The sequence below is a fragment of the Leucopleurus acutus genome (assembly GCF_964270905.1).
Source record: "Leucopleurus acutus genome assembly, chromosome: 17".
Classification (NCBI taxonomy): domain Eukaryota; kingdom Metazoa; phylum Chordata; class Mammalia; order Artiodactyla; family Delphinidae; genus Leucopleurus; species Leucopleurus acutus.
The window spans coordinates 58,354,127-58,376,272 of record NC_139159.1 but is presented as its reverse complement, the minus strand read 5'-3'; positions in this window follow the sequence as shown (position 1 = coordinate 58,376,272).

The window sequence follows — 22,146 nt, the reverse complement described above, 5'->3', positions numbered from 1 at the left end:
GAGTTTTCACTAAGTAGAGTGCTTAAAATTTAATAAACTGACAATATCAAGTCTTGTTAATAATGTGCAAAAATTGAACCATTCACTTACTGCTGGTAGAAACTAGATTTGTACGATAACTTTAGAAAACTCTTTGGCATATCTACTACACATGCATAACTTAAAAACCAAAAACTCCTATCCCATAAATATACCCAACAAAAAATGTATACATAAGGCATTAAAACTGTATAATGTATGTCTGAGTAGTATTCATCATGATGCATTTGTGTGTGTGTGATATTTTCAAGGACAAAAAGAACCACAAGGTAATTTTTTAAATGAGTTCATAATTTAAATTTAATGTTAATTTCTGAAACATTTTCAAAGTCATTTTCACACTTAAAAGCATATAATGTAAAACAAAAATGTTTATGATTGTTAGAATCCAAGATTTTAAGCATAAAAGAAATTAAAATATAGGTAATACACAGTCTTCCTAAATTAAAATTGGAAATATGAGTACCAATTTAAGATGCATTTTTAAAAAATCTATTTCTGATCTCTACTGAAATATGGAAACAATGACTAATACAGTATTGACAAGCATCCTTAGTTACCAGACTATATTCTCTGCACACCATTTTCCTCTAAGGGTATCAGGGCTAATTTAATGTCTGAGGTATCTATACCAGTAAGATGAAGCAACATCCTGTTACACAAGACAGAAATGAACCTAGAAGGGCACCCCACATAAATTAAGTTCCATTTATTTATTGCCTGTTAAATAAATGAATGAGTGGTCATTTAAAATAACATCCTAAAATCATCATTATAAGAAAGTGTGATATTTTTAACACACTTAGTATTGCATTGTATCTTCAAAGAGACAAAGTTATTGTCTCCTTTGTAAATTGTCCACAAAATCACTGTCTATTGATACAAAAGTGAAGGCAGCATCTTCTAAAGGATCCCTTATCCCTAGACATGATAAAATAGAAGATAGAAACATATTTATTGAGACTTGAATAAACTCTGTTAGAGTAAGCTGAAAGGAAAAATCTAAAAGTTGTGAAGTTATTAAAACGTGCATCATAAATTTATTCTTCTGTGTGTTATTGTCTTAATATATTATCAAACCATAATATATTTTTTATCTAAAGAGCCATAAATAGTGTAAAGACAACATGAAATTATTTTTGTCAAGTGTGATCATTTTTTAACGCTAAGGACAACTAACTCAGATAGTACTACAATTTAATCTTATTCTATATTTGTTATATGACCATGGATTTTTTTTAACAAAGATTTTCCTTATTGAATAAAAATTGGACTTTACAATGTTAAATATGTTTTATCATATTAATAATCATCATTTCAATCATATTTCAGTAGAACATTCAATAAAACATTTGCAATATTAGGGAGGGGGAACTTTCATATTCTGGCTCTATTTTCCTTGTGGGGGGTGTTTTTCTGAGGGGCCTTGTTGGCCACTTCCCATACTCCACTGCTGTTCTTCCCCATCACAGGAAGATGGGCTTATCTGAGAATGAAGTAATGAGGAGAAGCTGATTATGTTTAGCTCAGCCCCTCCCATCTTCATTCTCTCATGTCTGCCTATCCGCACAGAGGATCATTCTTATCCTCTCTAGGCCATGGATTAGATTTAGTAAGACAGGTTCCCATTAAGGAAACTGTCTTACTAAACCTCTTGGATTCTAGTGATTTCTGTGCCTACTGGGTATGCTTATTCAGGAGTGTAATGTAAACAAGCCATTTTATTATTAAATCTATAGCCATGTATGCAAATCTAGACTTTGTCAGCATATTATCATAAAAATTATTTTCTTTCATCTGCTTGAAGTCTGTGACCCTCTGTTAATAGAGGCTCAACACAGATAAGGGAAAAAATTCATTTCTTATTTGTTTTAATCCTAGATTCAGTTGCACTTGCCTGTGAATCTATAGGCAGAGACACAATGATATTAGGAAGTGAAATATACCAGCAATGTGAGCAGGTACATGCCCTTAAAGTTGAGAGGAACTTGGTTTGGCTCAATGCATGCAGAATTTATAGGGAATTATATTGTACCATGAGGACACTTTTACAAAATTCTGCAGTTGGATTTTGACAATGTAGCCTTAGTAGGTTGACTTTTATAGTAAAAGTGCTACAGCTTGACTGTGAGCTAGAGTGCTCCCTCCCTCTTAGTTCAGCACTGGTATGACCAAAGTGAGGGACTTAGAAAAAAATAAGAATTTTCAAAGATTCTTGAAGAAAATCTTATTTAAACTAAAGCCTAAATTTCTCAAAAAGTCAGAAATATCTCCAAAAAATTACAACTGAGACTGTATTTCTAGGTGAATTTTTATTTCAATGTAGTCAACAATGTGTCACAAATAGACACTTTCTTTATAGGCACTTTCTCACATTTAAATTTACATTCCAAAGCTCTGGTCTCCAAGTATCTGGTATAGACTGACAGGCATTCTGGCAAAGCTGAAGCCAAGTGATTTTCCCTATTGATTCTGTTTAACCAAGATACCATTAAGACTTCTAATTTCTTGGGCAATGCTGGTTATTAAAGTATAATTTTGCCAGGAATAGTTTTGCCATGGAAACTAATGATACTAAATCACTTGAGTATGAGCCTTTCCTTTTTTATTCATTTTTTGGGCTCTTCGATAGACCCGGGAAATACTTATGGCTGAGTATGACACTAAGCTCTCAAAGAGACTTCAATTCTTTTTTGATATACAATACTATAAATTTGAAGGGACCGGAATTCAACCCAGGTATCCAACATGTCTCAAGATTAGACTGAGTATAGAAAAAAAGAATTTGAGGGGACCTTAATAATTTTATGATCAGATTCTTTAAATTTTGACTTATGTTCAAATAGTTATTTAACTTTAGACTTTATTTCATGAAGAATTTTGAACTTAACCAACCTCAAGGAACTTTAATATTTGATCAATAGTTACTTTTTCTCTGACATTGGTAATGGCAGAAATTCAAGCTGAGGACATACCATGGTTTACATTTTATTTTTGGAGTGTCTGTATTTTATCATTTAATATCATTGTAAAACTTTGATAATGTATATGGATTAAAGTTTGAACTTTTTTGTTCTGAGGTTTAAAGTTGCCTTGGAGATACCTGAATTAATGTACTCTGTGACTTTTTTAAATATGTAATTTTCTGTGGAAAATAATTTAACTCTCTCTTCAGTGATATTAGAACGATTAGCAAATGATTGGGACACATGAAGTTACAAGCAAGAGAGATTGCAGTTGAGCAATTGCAATCTCTCTTTTGCTGGACTGCATTATTGTAAAATTATGCATCACCCTCTTGTTAGTCTTTTTCCTTTTGGAACTCTCTCTGCCATGTCCCTCTCTGCTAGACCTCTCCGTGATATTAGACCATACTACCATTTCTCAGCCTTGGCTAGGTGAATCTCTTTAAACCTGTGATTCACAACCAGAGACTGTATTTTGTCCCCAGGAACATTTGGTCATGTCTGGAGACATTTTTATTTTTTACTACTTGGGTGTTGGTACTGTTATCTGGTGGGTAAAGAGACCAAAGACACTGCTAAACAATAATGCACAAGACAATGCTACCTGCCCCCCACCAAAAAACCAAAAAATTATTTGATCTCAAATGTTAGTAATGGTGAGTTGGAGAAACTCTGCTTTAGACAATGAAATGTGTAAAGCGACATGAACCATTTCTGAGCAGAAGCCTTAAGAACTGGTGTATGTTTCTACCATCACTCTTTTTTCCTCTGTGATGAGATGAGTGAAGGGGCTCAGATAGCAGCTGCTCCCATATCCTAGATTCCCAAATGAAGAAGACAGGGAACACGGTCACAGTCAAGCCACAATGGAAATATAATGTGACCAAGAAATAAATCTTTTTGTTGTTGTAAGCCACTAAAATTTAGGAATCCTTTGTTACCTTATATTAACATAAGCTGATTACCTATTGTTTTTCAGTGATAAGATGAACAGTTTAATGTCCGTTATAGTGACTTCTGTATGTTTCTCTTTTTTTAAAATTAATTAATTAATTTATTAATGGCTGTGTTGGGTCTTCGTTTCTGTGCGAGTGCTTTCTCTAGTTGCGGCAAGCGGGGGCTACTCTTCATCGCGGTGCGCAGGCCTCTCACTATCGCGGCCTCTCTTGTTGCGGAGCACAGGCTCCAGACGCGCAGGCTAGGTAGTTGTGGCTCACGGGCCCAGTTGCTCCGCGGCATGTGGGATCCTCCCAGACCAGGGCTCGAACCCGTGTCCCCTGCATTGGTAGGCAGACCCTCAACCACTGCGCTACCAGGGAAGCCCTGTATGTTTCTTAATTGGTTCCAACAAAAAATCATTTTATTTATTGCTCTGCTTGAAATTTTAAGAATACATGCTAAGATAAGGTTGCCGATTCAGAAAAATGTGTACATTTCTATCAGAAGGGTTTTTATCTGCTTATGATGCCAGAAAGTTTTAAATACACTATAATTCACCTCCTATTGAAAGGCTAAAGCATGTCAATAGCCAGCTTAACTGAGTAAATTATCTCAAATTTAATGTAGTTTTAAAAATGGTTTAACTCAAATCCCAAGTAATCTGTAACTTGTGAAATAGTTCATGGATACCGGGTCTCAACAGACTTGAGAAAATGAAGATTTGAAAATCATTTTATTTGGGATCCAGTAGACAGCACCCTCATAGTTTCCTTTCATGACACCAACACTTATGGGAATTACTGGCAAGTTCAGTTCAGTGGCAAAATGTACAAAATTTATCTAAGCAAAAACTCCTGCTCTATAGTCAATGATTTTGAATTTCAATTAGGGGGAGCAAAAAAGCTTGAACATCTATGAGATGTTCTTGTTCTTCGGATGGCTTGAGCCATGTGTGAGAAAATAGTTTCAGTTTAAAGTCCGTCTTCTAATCTTCAGTGACCATGCTTTTCTTATCATTTATCAAAATGTATGGTGCACAGACATGAACACGTGTTTGTGTTATATTCTGCTTGGCCTCCTTGGTGCATCGTTCTTCACCAGACTGCACATTCCTTTTGGAAGGGAGTTTTGCCTTATGAGTATCCAATTCAGAATACTTGGCACATAGTGAGGATCAATGTTTGATGATTGAATTAGTGAACACCTATACATGAATAGATGACTTTAATTTATGCTTATTCTCACAAATGAAGTTTAAAAAAATGAGATAAACATGAAAGTTAGAGATTTAGAGCCAATCTAATGTTTCTATTTTTATAATATTTTTGCATATTTATTTCTCTAAATCCACACTTTACAAGAAAGAGAAAAAGTATATTTTATTGTAACACCATATTTTTAGACCAAGAGTTGATATCCATTTTTACAAGATTATGAGTGGCTCGTGGCTACTGAATTTTTTAGAATGGATTTCAAGCACATCTATGAAGTAAGCCAAAGAATGTAGAAGTATAAAGAAAGTGATCAGATGTTGGAAACTACAGTGCTCTTTCCTGGAAAATTCTTTCAAAGAGAGAACCTGCAGCCTATAACCTCTCTTGTCCTCATGACAAGGTACACCATGCTGATGTTTAAAGTTTCAGTCTAGGCTCTTTGCTATATTATGAATGTGAAATGTCTTTTTCAACTGTGTGTTATATCCCTTGGTTTCAGTTGGAGAATAGTATCTATTTTATATTTTAGTATTTTAATATAAGAGAATTTGAAGTTACTCTAATAAAAACATAAAGGAGATAATTTTCCTTAGATGTTTAGACTTCATAAAAATTTAGAAAATTTGAAAGAGTTTTGAACCTCAAATTTCTTTATATTCAGCATTAAATGATTTTATCTTAAAACCTTGTATATTTCAGAGGGAATTTAATTTTTCAAAAGTCCGTACCCTGGACACTCATAGTATCCCTCTACTGGTGTTATCTTGTTTGTCTCTTAGATTGCTACCTTGCTGAGCAAAGAGAATGCTTCCCCATGAATACACACACACACACACACACACACACACACATACACACACACACCTGCTTTCTGATGTTCATCAATTCTGTATAATAATAATGTTTTTCCTCCTGCCATCTAATTTATCTACACAAACCAGTCCACATTTGTTGCAAGCATAAAGACTCTAGTCTAAAAAACATTAGGTGAGTAGCATTTTATTGGTCATTTGAATTTAAAGTAGGTAAAATATAAATCACTATGAGCTCTAATTCTTTGTTTTTTGTAATCATGTGTATTCTTCTTGGCTATTACTTGTCCCCTGAATCACTATTCTGCCCCATGTTTTACCAATATGCAAAAAACAATTTTTAATTCTTTGATTTGTATTGACATAATTTTGAAAATATTCGTGTACACTGGAAAGTTCCATTTAAAATCACTTTATTTTGCAAAAACCTGAAGGTGTTGAAAAAGTTAAAGATTTACTTCCTAATCTGGAATGAATTCTTATAAAGAGATTTTTAATTCCTAGAAAGGTAAGATTGACAAGAACCTCAGAATAGAAATCGGATCCAGCGACATTAAAGCATGCCCATCCTGGGCTTCCCTGGTGGCGCAGTGGTTGACAGTCTGCCTGTCAATGCAGGGGACACGGGTTCGTGCCCCGGTCCGGGAAGATCCCACATGCCGTGGAGCAGCTGGGCCCGTGAGCCATGGCCGCTGAGCCTGTGCGTCCGGAGCCTGTGCTCCACAAGGGGAGAGGCCACAACAGTAAGAGAAGCCCGTGCAGAAAAAAAAAAAAAAAAAAAAAAAAAGGCGTGCCCTTCCTGCTCAGGAGAAAGGCCATTCTCACAGGGTCCTCTGGCCAGGTCCCATTGCTGTCCAGGTGGAGTGTGAAAGTACTTCAGCAAAAAAATTCATTTGCCTAGCTTGAGTGAGGAAAATAACCCTCCAGATGTTGCAGAACACTCACATGCTTTTTATTGCATTATTGCTGTTTCTTGAATTTATTTTCCCTCCTGCAATTGACTTGTCAGCTCAGTTTTAGGTTAGTTTGGCTTCCCTAATTTAGTGTCATAATCAATCCTTGAACAGCAATCATACATAATATATCAATAGTAATGACTGTAAGAGGGTTTATACAATACAGCATGTTTACTGAGGTTAAGATATTTGTTTTATGCACATTCATAAACGAACTCACTCCTTTTGCTCCCCAACATGGATACAACAGAAACAAGCTTTTCTTCTCTTTTCTTTTTTTTTTTTTCCACAGAGATTTACACCAAATAATGAATGAGTCTTTGGTATCCTCTGAACTCCCAGAAATGCTCCTCCTTCTCTTGTACTTTGCTAAAAATTTCAAGTTATTTAACCTGCTGTGAATGAGGGCTTTGACTTTGGGGATGAAGTATCAATATGTAACATACATGAGACATTCTGCCTTATGCTTATTGATTTGATATAGCACCCATTATGAGTCGGGCATTATAATGACTACTGAAGATAAAAACAGGATGCCTGCCTTCAAGGATTTCATAACATAGAAAAGGACACAGCCAAAGAAATTAACCTCCCCTTGAATAATTTCTAAAATAAAATGACCTATAAATGAGTTTATTTGGTATAAATATGGGTAATTCTTTTTAATACTTTTGCTTTCTTTGTATATTCTATAAGTGTACAACTCAACTAAGATCTGATTCTGAGTCTCTCCACTAACAGAGGTGACCGGTGATTCTACTGCAATGATTTTCTTTCTACAAGGTTAGTGAAAGGAGTTGACAGATAGAAGTCTCAATGGTTATGTAACTACTCTCTTTCCAGGTAAGCACCTGTTGTGCCAGTTCCCATGGCTCTCCCAGGTGCCCAGGCTCTGCTGCTTCAGGCCATGCATGGAGCAGGGCGAACTTGGGCTTCCCTGGAAGGCCCTGTGCCTGAGAGTCACTCTCCCTAGTGGACCTCACAGTCACCTCCTCAGGAATATTGCTACTTCCCAAGAGTGCTGATGTTTCTACTCATATTGGTGACTTTCAACCTCTTCCCGTTTTCAAAAACTTCTCTTCTCTGATCTCCTCCACACCATTTACCTTCACTCCTTACAAGAAGCCCAATTAGAAAAATGTAGTTTTTAGAAAAACAAAACAAAACAAAAAGCCAAGAATTAAAGACCTTTCAGCCAGCTTCATCTTTAGTGAAGAATCATAACCTACCCTAGGGGCAATTTAGCACTGGGAGGTCTGCCTGCTTCAGGAAAGTGGGCACGAGAGGAGGAGATAGTTTGGGTAAAAAATCCTATTTCCTATTTCATTTTTTCTAACACATTTAATAAATGTAAGCCAAAGATTAGAATGTCATGCAAATGCTATGATAGAAGAAGTCACCAGCCATGTGGCAAAAGAGAAGATGCCCCTAACTCCTGACCATGAGGAACTCAGAGAAAAATCTAAAATTTTTGCTGGGAAGGACTCCAAAAGGATTTTCAGACATAGCTGAGTCTTCAAAGACAGCATGAGTTAATCAGGTGGTTGAAAGGGCTGGAGTTTATTCTAAGCAGAAAAAGCAAGTACTACTAGTGAACGTTCTGATCTGTTTAAGGAATCACATTTAGATCAGAACATACAGTGTACAGAACATGAAGAGTAGTGAGAGAAGAGGCTGGGAAACTAGTGGCCAGACCATAAGTGTTCTTTTCTACTCTACAGATTTTATCTTTACAACAATAAGACATTCATGTACTAGCTCATGGTAGATCCTTTTATTTATTGCTTTAATTATTACACTTTCTTTCAACTGCTCATATACCTAAGTTAAAACTGTGAGATCTTTAAGTAAAAACAAGGTCTCATAACTATTTTCTATGAGTGTTACTACAATGTCATTTAAATAGTAATTCTCAATAATTTGATAACATTTGAATCTTGCTATTTATATTATGCACTTAGGCATGGTATATTTGTGTATTTTACTGAAGCTCTAATTTCTGTTTCCAAGCCAAATTTTACTTTCCAAGCCAAATTTAATGTATTAGGATAATGTTGAATTTTATTTTGGCCTCAACTTTCTAGTTAAATAATCCAATTTCATTTTTTACAATTGAAGTAATAACCTCTTTAGAGTTAGATGAATATATCTTGATTTCCCTTTTGGGAATTAAGGATATTTTAGAATAGAATTTAACTGTTAGAAAGAATTATAATTTCATTTAGTAGAGATATTTGAAAAAATAGAAGAAAAAATGGAAAAAAATGTTATTAAGTATATGTTGAGTCAATTTAAGTTATGGAATAGTAATTATATTTAGCATTTGCTTAGTCAAAGTCATAGTCACTCCAGAAATTTGTGTTGTTTTTCTTGTAAGCAAATTAATATTATACTACTACATATTTAAATAGGGAACAGAAAGGATTATTTGCTTATTTAGCATAGCAGAAAATAATGAACCTAGAGGATCATTAAGAGAGTAGACTACATTAAAAACCAGAGGAAAACTTAACTGTCTTATGTGATATGCTGTTATTCTTTGTGGTGTGTAGATTTGGTTCATGGAAACTGCTGAGGTGTTTCCTTTCTTCTAATATATAAATCTACCCATCTGTGTGTGTATGTGTGAGTAGTTGTTATAAATAAATTAGTAAAGAGACTGCTAATGCCTCCACATATCTGTTCTCTCTTCTTTTCTTACTAATACCTCTCCCCCACCTTTTATCTGGGTACAGGATGGATAGAATAACAGAAGTGACCTGGGTCTCTCCTGAATACAGTACTTCACAATCTGCCAGGATCTGTACAGCCACCCCAAACACACAAGTCTCAGAATCAAGAAGCCAGGAAAGGAATTGCGACAGTCACTAGTTCTAGAACCATGCACTTGGCTATGACTGTACAGTACAATGGATGTACTGTACCCTCTCTGTCTCTCTCCATGTAATTTGGCTCTAAATCAAAATCTTGAGAAGAGGAATCTATATCATATCCCCAAACTTGCAAGATAGTTTTAGAAATGTAGTTTTAAAATTGGTAGCCTCTGTATGACAGAAGAGATCTGCAGTATCTACCAATGGCAATTTTTTTTATTGGCAGTACGCAGGCCTCTCACTGTTGTGGCCTCTCCTGTTGCGGAGCACAGGCTCCGGACGCGCAGGCTCAGCGGCCATGGCTCATGGGCCTAGCCGCCCCACGGCATGTGGGATCTTCCCGGACTGGGGCACGAACCCATGTCCTCTGCATTGGCAGGCGGACTCTCAACCACTGCGCCACCAGCGAAACCCCAATGGAAATTTTATAAAGCTGTTCAAGGCCACCCCACTAGCCAAAAACATTAAAATCTGTTTTTGATGCTTGTGACTGAACCCTTAGAAAATAAAAACAAGGAGGAAAGATTAAATAGTGAAAAAAAGTAGTAGAACAAATGCACAGACCATCTAGAATCACAAAGCACTATAAACACCTCTTTCAATTTTGGGTGGTTAGTCCCCAAACATCATTCTCCACTGCTCTTTGACTACTTTGATATGATTACTAAATTGCTTGATTTATTTTATGCCTTAAATGACACTGGTAATTGTATAAGTCATGTGTTAAACTTACTGATTTAAAAAGATGTCTAAAATGAACAGACTTCTACCTTGTTTAAAGTATAAGTGATATCTTCCTAGTATAAAAGAAAACTGTCAGAAAAATGCCTATTATTTAAATAGAAGTGTGAGAAATAGCAAGTATTTTGCTAACGCTTTGAATCTTATTTTTCTCAAATGACTTCTAATCACATGAACCAAGCCAAACTACCTAAGAAATTCGGACCCACACACAATGCTAGAATAGCCAGTGGTAATAATCTTAATTCAGTAATTGTAACAGATAAATAAAAAGAAAACATAGATTTTGTTTAAATTTTGGAAACGTTTTTGCTGACTCCAATGGTAACGTGAGAAAACTGAAATAGGCATTTAAACAAAGCAAAAAATAACTGCCCTGTTTATTTTCAAAATAAACCTTTAAAATTCAGTATCATATTAAAAGAAAACAAAACAAAAAACCTTGGTATGTAAGTGTACCTTAAATGCTGGATTGCCTAAACATAAATAATTGTTAATGTAATATGACTCTTTTTGAAGTTTTTCTTTAAGAAGATAGATTTTTAAATTATGAAATATCCACAGGAAATTACTAACCAAAACCGAGTAAATAATCAATAGGCATGACATAATACTGACATCCAGTGGCCTTTTAGGCTAATTGCAGAGCAATGTTCTGTTCATTATTATTCAAAGTAGTGTTGGTAAAATGTTTGTCATGATTATTTAACTTGATGTTATCCATGTGAGAAGCAATTTCCTTATTGATCACAACATAAGTAATAAATGTAAAGTTGCAGATTGCTTGCTATTAGTAATGTTTTTGTCTAATACTCCCACAATTATTAACAAACTCCCAGAGTATTAAACAAACAAAAAAACAATAAAAAATAATTACATCTCTCTTAGGTTAATTCAATATCTATATAGATAATTACCAACATTTCTCTTTCCACAAATAAACCTATGGATATGTTTTGATTTTCAATTTGCTTTTACAGACTTTTTCACATGCTCCTTTGAATACATGTTTCCATTTGTAGCTGAGGCACATGTTTCAGCCAGAATAGGCTGGCTTACATAGTTATAAACATCAACACATTTTTTCCTTATTCAAATTACTGGTTAGCAGAGAAACTGTGATCACTGGAATTACTTATGAGTCCTGCCAGAGCAGCCACCATCATGAAGTTCCTATTTGCTGTGGAGAAGGAAAGAAAGTGTGACAGAATCTTGAAAAGCTCCATATGTCAATCTGATGCTATAGTTCACAAACGGCCACAAGACTGCATTGGCAGAGCCAGTCACACAACCACACTCAACAGCAGGGGTCAGGCAGTGATTCCCACCATGTGCTCAGATGGGGAGAACACAGTTGGACAACAGCACCCTTGGAATTACTTTCCTCTGTCTTTGTTTTTTTGCCTTCTTTGGCTAGTCCTTCTCCAACATTCTTCTAAACATTCAGGCCCTACAGTTTTAATCCCAACTTTAAATAACATTTATGCTGATGATTCTTAAATTTATATTTTCAGCCTATAAATTTCTATAGTACTGCAGATCCATTTAGCCAACATTTTACTCAATATATCCACTTGATACTATCAAATCCCTTAAACTAAAAGTGGCTATAATAGAAATTATGGTAATGCTCCTGAACTTTTTTTCTATTTTGAAGTTTCTATATATGCAAAAAGACATTCATTAAGTTAAACTTGCCAAAAATCTAGCAATCATCCTTGAAAATCCTGGGCTATTATTAACTTAGAAGGCAGTTTTTTTAAAAATCCATCTTAATAATGACATTCCCCTGTCCTCAGTGCGGGATCAAGGTTAAGTTCATGAACCAAGCCAAACTACCTAAGAAATTCGGACCCACACACAATGCTAGAATAGCCAGTGGTAATAACTCTTTCTAGACTTGAATCTAGGATACTAAAGACAGCATCAACACTGTCAAACCTCCACACTGTCCCAAAAATAAATACACTGAGGTAAAGAAAGCCAAGTCAAAAGATATAGTGAATCCAAATCTTTTTTCACTTGTTTCAACACCTAATACAGCTGTGCTTGAATCTAACTATAGTACTAGGTTTCCATTTATGTGAGTCAATAAAATTTCTTTACTTTGTTTAAGGCAATTTAATTTAAATTTTCTGTCACTTGTACCTAAACAAGTTCTAAATGAAATATTTTTCAGACACATATACTTATGGTAGTATTGTAATATTTAAATAATTTATATAATGTATTGTTATATATTGCATATAGAACTACTGTAATACATGTGATAATATTGAGGTATTTATGAAATTTGTGTAAAGTATTATATATGCAATTGTATGTATATAAATAAATATGTATAATTCATGTATATATATATATATTTACAATAGGTGGGGCATTTCAAGTTAATGTGGAAATAATGAACATTTATAAAATACTCACAGGATTTGTAATATAAAATAAGTTGTGTACATATGTTTAGGAAGACTTTAATTGTAATTGAGTCTGTGGTTCTGGCTTCCATTTTAGGAATCAAATTTATGGAATTATTAGTCTCCAAAATGACCTCTATTTATGTGTTTCTTCACACACAGAATGATTTTATAGTTACATATATGTGATATGTATGGTGATTTCTATTTATCTGTGCATGTGATCTGAGGCAGAGGCCCAGGTTCAAGAGACTTAGTAGATACAGTATCCACTTTTACATCACTTGTATGAGCCAACACTTAACAGGTAAACAGTGGTCAAATTTCTGAATGAAGGCCAAGATTTTCCTATACATCTCTGTTTCAGAATTTTTCTTTCCTAACCCCGGTCATTTTATGTTGGAAGTTTGATTGTTGAAAAAGAACTAAACTAGAGAGAACATTTTTAAATACACTGGAAAGGGCTTAATAACAATTCATACAAGTTTTGATTCAAAACATTTCATTTAGTCAGGCTGAAGAAACTACTTCACATCTTTCTGATGTGAATATTTGGCTTCATAAGGAAAATAAAAGCCCACAGCTTGCATAAGTCAGGTCATTTTTGTCTGTTTTGTTTTTTAAGTTACCTGAGAGCCATAAGTTCCTGGTACTTGAAACAATCTCTTCCTTATTTTCAAGGTCAGTGTTTCTAAAATTGTGTTCCAAAAATAACTAACTAAATAAATAAACAAATAAAATTGTGTTCCACAGGCCACAGGCCTCTGGATCGGATGCTCTGAGTGGCTTTCAGGTTTCTGTATTTTAAGCAGCATACTCACTAATATTTTGTGCCCCTGAATTCAAAATCTAATGCTCCAAACCAGGAGCTTAAAAGCTGTGAAAGAAAAAAAAAATCCTGTTTCATCATCATATTTAAATCTCAACAATATTATTGATTGAAATCTTGGGATGCTAATAAACCTACATTTATTTTTGTGTTTTCCTTTTCTTATTAATTCATTTATACCACAAAAGAAATTCCTATAAACTACAGCTGGCACTGATGACATGAAAGAAATTGAAAATAGGTAGATGCCTAAATGTACAGGCATCAAATGAAAGCTGTTCCAAATAATTAAAGTAGAAACGCCCAGAACTAAAAGGAGCAATAAATAAACCCACAATTATATTTGAGGCTTTTAACACTCCTACCTCAGAAATAGATAAAACAAGTAAGTCCTACTAACCACCTACACCCATTCGCCATTTATAGAACACTCTACCCCAAAGCAGCAGAATACACACTTTTTCCAAGAACTCACAACCAACAAACTGGGTAGACTACATGTTGGACTAATAGAGGAGTCTCAATAAATTTATGTGATTTGAATACAATGTAATTGCACAATAAATCAGTAAGAAAATGATATATGGGAATTCCCTAAATACTGGAAATTAAATAGCACATCTCTAAATAATACATCAAAGAAAAAAATTCAAAATGGAAATTAGAAGATATTTTTAACAGGATGTTTATAAAATAAAACGTCATAATTTGTGGGATATTGTTAAGGCAGTAATCAAAGGGAAATGTTTAACTTTACTTACTTATTTCAGAAAATGAAAAAAGTATTTAAATTCTGTGACCTAAGTTTCTATCTTAAGAAGCTACTAAAGAAGAGTAAATTAAACCCCAAAAAAGTAGAAAAAGGAAACAATAATAAGAGCATAAATTAATGAAATAGTAAAAGGACAACAATACAGAAAATAATGAAACAAAGATATTTTTCAAAAATATCAATAAAATTGATAAATCTCTAGCCAGACTAATCATGAAAAAAATGAGATAAAACATATTTCCAATAGCAGCAGTGAAAGGGAATCTCTACAGTTCCTATGGTCATTAAAGATAATAAAGGTCTATTTTGAAATAGGTTATTCCAATAAGTTTGACAATCTGGATAAAATTGAGCAAATTCCTTAAAACAAATAAAACTATCTGAATAAAAAAACAGAATATTTGTATAGCACTATATCTATTAAAGAAATTGAATTGATAATAACCAAGTTGCTACCTTTCTGCTCCCTCCCTGACAAAAAAAAAAAAAAACGAAAGAAAAGAAAGGAAAGAAAAGATCCAGATTTTTCACTGGTGAATCCCATCAAAATTTTAATGTAAAAAAAGGATGAAGTAATTGAAGATGAGAAGACAATTTAACAGTTTTGTTGTTGGTATTTTCCTCTGTGACCTGTTTACTCAGTCAATTTCCCATTTTGGATAAGAATGTTGGTCTATTTTAACTGTTTTGAGGAGCTTTTCTTAGGCTGGGGTAGTAATCCCTGAATGTGGTGTAGATAGAAAATATTTTTCCCAGCTTGTCACTTTTTTTTACTATATTTACTCAAGATAATGTTGATTCTGACTAAGACGGACATACCTATGTTCCATAAAGAACCACCATGGGGAAAAAAAGGTGATATTTATGGTATTATAATATTCCATTTAATTAACTTTTGTTGTTATTACTTTAAAAATGTATCCTTTTATGCCATTTTTAATCCAATTTATTTCTTTTCTAGTAAAAATTTCAGGTTCAAATTTGTAGTTTGACAAATAAATTATTAAAAATTTTCATTTCAGTTAAAATTTAGAGAAATCTGGGAATTCCCTGGCAGTCCGGTGGTTAGGACTCTGAGCTTTCACTGCCGAGGGTGAAGGTTCAATCCCCAGTCATGGAACTAAGATCCCACAAGCCACGCAGCATGGCCAAAAAAGCAAAACATAACAAAATTAGAGAAATCTAATTCAAATTGTACAGCTTGTGTCAAGAGAAATTTTCTTTCTAGTATATTCATCCAGGAAGAGTCTAGCTACATTAACTTATCTGCCTATATCTGAACAAATCAATGGCCAGAGAAAATGTTAGTCTGTTAGTCAGACATCCATTGTATGAAGTAAGTCCTACAGAACAAACAAAATGAAATAGAGACTTGGTGATTCTCCAAAAATAAAGCAATATAGAATTTAGGTAGGCAAAGGTAACACATGTGCACATACACATGACACAAACAACTGTATAACAGTATTTTTATTGGACAAGAACAGTAATTCATGCTGGGAAAAAAATGCACATACATAGACAGCAACATAATTAAAAAGAATATAAATGAAGATACATTATAATCACTATAATATGGGGTACCCCTTCAAATTGTATTTGAGCCTATTAAAAAAATAAGTTTTTTAGTATACAATGAATAAAAACATATGGAACATTGCACATCTCAGTAAGTAATTTCCCGAGTGGATAAGATATTTAGGGAACACGTAACTTAATGGTCACTGACATTGCTTAAGTACAGCTTTCTTTTTCTCTTTCCTTCCTTCCTTCTTTCTTTCTTTCTTTTCCTTTTTTCTCCTTCTTTTTTCTTTCCCTTCCTTCCTCCCTCCCTCTCTCCTTCCTTCCTTTTTCTTTTCCTTAGGCTACCATTATGTAAAGAAAAAACATTTTTTTACATAGCAGCCATTTATTCCTCACTCATTTAATAAACATTGAAAAGGTTACAATATTACATTTCTAATTCTATACTCATTGAAAAGTAGTTTATCTTTAGTTGTTTAATTATTTAGCTATTTTAATCCCAAGATCCCATTTTCTTAAATGTAGATTGATACACCAGAAGGAAAAAAAATGGCAAGAGAGAATTAAGAAGTTTCAAGAAAGAAAATATTTTACTTTAATCTGGAAAATTCAGGGGAAAAATGCCCCAAGATTTTCTTCTGGCTAAATAAAGCCACTTCAAATCTCTCAAAATGACATCATTGAAAGTATCTTAAATACCTTATCTCTCCCAAAATTATATTTGTATAACATGCAAATCAATATGAATTAAATAATATGTGTCTTTAACCTTTAAAAACTCAAACTTGTTCACAGAGTATTCAAAACAATTTTAAAAATTGTCCTTTCAGCAAGATCCATTTTATATTAAAATATGTTGTAAGCATTTAATTGTCTTGCAGTTGTTATATGGAAATTACAGAGCAGTTACCCATTTTTCATACAGACATAATCATCAGTAGTTCTCTACATGCAGGTTTATATTTAGATAGCTCCTGCTGTTTTGTCTGCAATATTAAAATCTAAAAGTTAAGCAACTCTCTATTTGGTGATATTTAAGATTTTCTATTTAAAATCTGCTGGATATTTTAATGCAAATTAGCAAACCATCTTTTACTCTTCTCCATATAGTATAGGTTTCAGCATTGTACCTCTATATCTAGAATCTTTAATATGGACCAATTTTCTCTCCTAGGCAATTAAGATTTAATTTCAATATGCCAGGTTTTTGTATGTTTAAAGAAACCAAATCTACGTTTTCCCTTCATTTTGTTTTCACTCATTTTAAAAAGAAAATCTTGACCATAAAGTAATGAACAGTCACACATATGCACACACACACATACACACACACACACACAACATAATGAGGTACTTTTTTTTCATTATAAATATAGTTTAAGAATACTACAGATTAGAGGGATAGATTGGGAATTTGCAATTGAAATGTACACACTGCTATATTTAAAATAAAATGCCTTTCCATGACAAAAAAAGACTACTACAGGTTAAATATCTATATTAATCCAGCAATGTATTAGAAATTTTACATTTAAAGTTAATTTTCTTATTTAAATAGCCTAACAATCTATGCTTCATAAAAGTAGTCCATGACACACTTTATAACAATGCAGATATAGAAATAATGGTTCATTAATTATTTACAAAAAAAACTTTAATTCTTTTCCTTTGATAAATTTGCTGATAATCTCACTTTATTTTTCCAGTTGCCAAAAGGCGTTTTATCACAGGCAGCTACTAATCAACTTAGCCAGGCACACTGACTGTTTCTTCTACAACATAAACTTTTTTGGTTTTTCATTTATTTAAATTAACAATCGTTTCATTGTTTAATTTCAAATACTCATCTTTCAATTAATTTGGATTAAAAAGTATAAAAAATTCAACATTCAAAATTAGAAAGAATAGTATAATAAATAATCATATGCTCATCATTCAGCTTCAACAATTATGAACATTTTGCCAATCTTATGTCATCTCTTTCCCAGTTTCTTCCCCTTCCTCATTTACTGAGTGTTTTTATGGGATATAATTTAAAGTAACAATGTAATTTTTTCCATAAATGCTTTTGTAAAAAATATTACTATTTTTTATTGTAGATTGCTGATGTAGAACTCCTATATTTTAATTCTTTTGATAGAATTAGTAACAATATTTATTTTTATATTATTTCAGTAGAATATATGGTATTTTGATACACACATACACACACGGTAAGTACTATTTCAGAATTAAAGAAAAATAATTTAAATGAAATCAGTACTGTTTTATATGTTTGTATTATACAAGTCAAGACTCCATTGTTTCTTGCCTACATCATTGCATTATTCTCTTAAATGATTTTCGACACTTTCTCTTCCTCAGTCTCTAAACACAGCAGCTAAGTAATCTAGTTAAAACATAAGTTGGATAATGGATCTGTGCTTAAAACCATCTAATAACTTTTCATATCACTCCAAACAAAACCCACAGTCTTTACAATAGCCTACAAGGACTGGCCTCCCTAATGCTTCTTCTTCCTTTCTCTTGGATCACTCTGCTTCAGTCTCATGGCCTTCTTGTTTTTTCTCAAACTCACTATGCTCTGAACTCAGGATTTTCTCACTGTCTATTCTCTATGCCTCGAATGTTAGTGGCTTGCTTCCTCACCTCCTTCAAATCTTTATTCCAGTTGACATTCCTGTTGAGAGCGTCTTAAAAAATAATAATAATAGGACACATCTCCACAACTATTTCAGGACTCCAGGACTCCTTATCCCCTTTCACTGCCTTATTTTTTCTTATCATTATCAAGTCTGACCTACTATATTGATTATATACTTTGCTTAATGTCTACCTCCTCTCACTAGAATTTAAAAGCCATGAGAAAAGAGATTTGGGGGCTGTTTTGAAAATGCCTGGGCATGACAAGCAATCAACACATAATGTTTAAGTAAACTGAATAAACAATGAAACTAGGAGACCTTCTTAGTCCTCCTTTTCGATACCAGATATGGGGTTCTCAAAACTCCATATTAGGCTCTTCATCCCAGATGATGAAGAGCCTGAACAGATTATAATGATTCTTTTCTTATTTTTACCTAATTGCACAGGCAGAATGCTACCACCTTGCTTCTGTTGTACTGTTTTTCTTTTCAATATTTTATTATGAATAGAGTTGAAATAATTTTACAGTGACCATTCATAGAATACCAGCTAGATTCTACTATTGATATTTTACCTTAATACTTCCTTTAGCATATATTTATCAACCTAACCATCTCTCTATGCATCCATTCATAGATCTTGAATGTGATGTATTTTAAAGTTAGTTTCAATCATGAGTATACTTTCCATAAATGCTTCAGCATGCATATCATTTACTAAAGCTCAATATTTTTAACTTGTCTTCCCTTTGACATGAAATTTACATACAACAAAGTGTACAGATCTTAAGTGTACATTTTCTGAATTTTAAGAGATCCAAGACACCAGAATGTTACCTTATGCCCCTTCTCGGTCATTCCCACTCACACCCCTACAAGACACCCATAATTCCAATTTTTGAATATGGAATATTTGCTTGTTCTATAACATCATATAAATGAAGTAACTTGTTTATACATTTAATATAAAGTTCATTTCATATAGCATAATGTTTTTGAGATTTATTCATGTTTTGGGGTGTATCAGCATTCCATTCCTTTTCGTTTCTGAGTAATATTCCACTATATGATACATCACATGCTACTTATCCAATATCCTATTAATAGACACTTGGTTCAGTCCAAATTTCTGACATGGACATCTACCCAAGTCTTTTTGTGGACATATGTTTTCTTGTCTCTTTCATAAATACATAGTATTGAAATGGTTGGGTTATAGCTTAAGTATGTGTTTACATTTATGAAGTTGCCAGAGCTTTTCTTGATTGCACCATTTTGTACTAATACCAGTAATATATGAAAATTCTAGTTGTTCCACGTCCTTGGCAACATTTGATTTTTTGGTCTTTCTAATTTTAGTCATTCAGCTAGGTGTGATTTTTACCTCTTTATGATATTAATATGTATTTTCTGATATCTAATGATATTGAAAATATTTTTCATGTGTTAACTTATTATTCATATATATTCTATTGTGAAGTGTCTCTTCACATTATTTAATTTTTTATTATTGAGTCAAGTTCTTTCTATATTCTTTCTGAGATAAATATTGCATAAGTATTATCTCTCAATTTGTGGCTTTTCTATTCATTTTCTTAATAATTTTAATGAACAGAAGTCTTCAAATTGATAAAGTCTAATTTATCAATATTTCCTTTCATTTTTATTGCCTTTTGTGTCCTTCTAAGGATCTTTGCTTACATGCAAGTCATAAAATTATTTTCTCATATTCCCTCTAGGTTTTTAGCTTTTATATTTATCTTCATGAAGAATTTTGAATTGATTTTTATTTTTGGTTTGAGGTAGAGGTCAAAGCCCCTTTTTTAAAAAAATATGTATATTCAGGGCTTCCCTGGTGGCGCAGTGGTTGAGAGTCTGCCTGCCAATGCAGGGGACACCGGTTCATGCCCCGGTCGGGGAAGATCCCACATGCCGCAGAGCAGCTGGGCCCGTGAGCCATGGCCTCTGAGCCTGCGAGTCCGGAACCTGTGCTTCAGAACGGGAGAGGCCACAACAGTGAGAGGCCTGCATACCGCAAAAAAAAAAAATCAGTTATATAAACACCATTTGTTAAAAAGACTTTCCTTTTCCCATTGAAGTGATTTGTTAGCTATTAAAAAAATAAATGATGATATAAGTGGGGGCAATTTAGGAGCAGTATAATATATTCTATTTATCTCTTTGTTGAATTGTATGTCAAAACCACACTTTCTTGATTACCCTGGCTTCTAGTTTCTAATTTCTACTTTTAGTTTGAAATCAGATAATGTACATTCTCTACCTTTGTTCTACTTCTTCGAGATTGTCTTGGATATTCTAATTTGTTAGCATTGCTGTATAAATCTCATCATTAGCTTGTCAATTCCTATGAAACATAACAAAAATAATTTTTCTTTTTGTTGTGTTTTTGTTTTGAAAAACTTTCCAAGATTTCAGACTTACATTTCCAGTTAATTAATCTGGTAGAAAAAAATATCTAATCATAATTTCTTAAACTTCATCTCTTGTGTTGTTCTTTTTACAGATACTACTAAATTAATCAGTATACCAAAATAATCATAACATTAGCAAGGCATTACTAAATTTTAATTAACAGATAATGAAATGCTTATATTGAGAATACTTTGATACTAATGGTTTTGTGATTTCTTACTTATTAAGTAGTTTATAGAGATTTTAAAGTATCAAATATAAGAATGTAGTTAGAATCACAAAATGTATTTAATGAAAATAATTTTCCTATTAAAGCCATTTTTTGACCCAAAAGCTGTCAATTTCATGTCTTCATAATAAAGTTTCAATTCTGGAAATTAAAAGCCATAAATGTATTACTAATCATACTGAAATTTATTTTCAATATTAGCTACAACTATATTTTGTTTTTCTGCAATTTGTAAATGATATCTGTTGATGATATCAAGGTAATTATCTATATCTCAATTAAATATTATTATATGTAGTCATCAAAGTGATGTTGATAATATTGTGTTTAATAAGTACTGTCACAGCTAACCCTTGCAATGCCGATAGATACATTTTAAATTTATTTATACCTCTATTCCATCCTAAATATTGGAGAAATATCAATAAAATCTATTTGTTTCTATGGGCTCAAATTATTAGTAAGTTGAACACACTGATTAATTTTTAAAGCATACATTTACTAAGCTACTATTTTGTGCCATACACTGTGTTTAGCTTTTTTGCACAAACATAAATAAAGTAGTATGATTGGATAGAGAAATACATAAAGTCAAAATAATAGGAGAAATATTAGGCTGTGGAGTATGTGATATGAGTCATGGCAAGCTGAATTCTAAGATGTCCCCACAGATTTTACACATCCTTGTGTACCTGTCCCATAAAATTCCCTGGACAGTAAATTCATGTGTTTTACTTATGTGGTTAGGTTAGGTTAT